We start from the raw sequence: 913 nt of genomic DNA, 5'->3' as shown, positions 1-913 counted from the left end.
TACATGGGCACGCATACAAGCACACGCACACACACACACAAACACACACACACACACACACACACACAGGGAGGGTGGGTTCTCACTAAGTCACATCAATAGAACTCCACAATCACTCCCCTACCTCCAGGCCAACTCAATATCCTGTGTGGTATTACATGGTTGGGTCAGGGCACCAGTTTTTATTTTCTCCTTCTTTTCTTTTCTTTCGCTCCCTGTTTTCAATAGCTCTTTTGTCCACCCCATCAATACACCACTCAGAGACCCTCTCACCTCTCCTCTCCCCGGGGGGTGTTTGGGAGAGCCCGGGCCAAGCCCAGGCCAAGCCCAGGACAAACTAGAAGCAGGTTATGATCCCTACCTAAGACTGGACTAAGAGGAGAGTAAGAGAGAGCCTCTTCACCTTTCAAGGATTACCATTCTACCCCCAAAAAAGCAAAAGAAACCATTCCAGCTTTAAAAGATTACCATTCCACCTTCAAAAGATTATCATTCCGCCTTAAAAACTGGACAATGGACTGATGCATTTCGCCCCTTGGGATTTCCATCTGGCTTCCAAACGTCTTACCCTAGGATTACCATACCGCCTTAAAACGGGACAATGTAGGGGGAAGTAATGCCACCTTAAAACTAGACAATGTAGGGGTGGATTATTCTGCTTTTAGTGATTACAATTCTGCACCACACTGACATTTTAGGGGAGTACTCCTTTATCTGGATGACATCATCCCCAACCGGAGGGAAGAGTTCATTTAGTTTCTTGAATGGTGGGAGGGAGGGAGGGAGGGATAGAGGGAGGGAGGGAGGGAGAGGAGAAGCGGAGGAGAATAATTAAAACCCCATGATGGAGAAAGGGCCCCCAGTGAAGCATCCCAACTCTTTCTCTCCTTCTCTTTCCTCCATCCCTCTCCAT

Source organism: Argentina silus, assembly GCF_951799395.1.
Source record: "Argentina silus genome assembly, chromosome: 8".
Classification (NCBI taxonomy): Eukaryota; Metazoa; Chordata; class Actinopteri; order Argentiniformes; family Argentinidae; genus Argentina; species Argentina silus.
Note: the sequence above shows the minus strand (reverse complement) of the source record.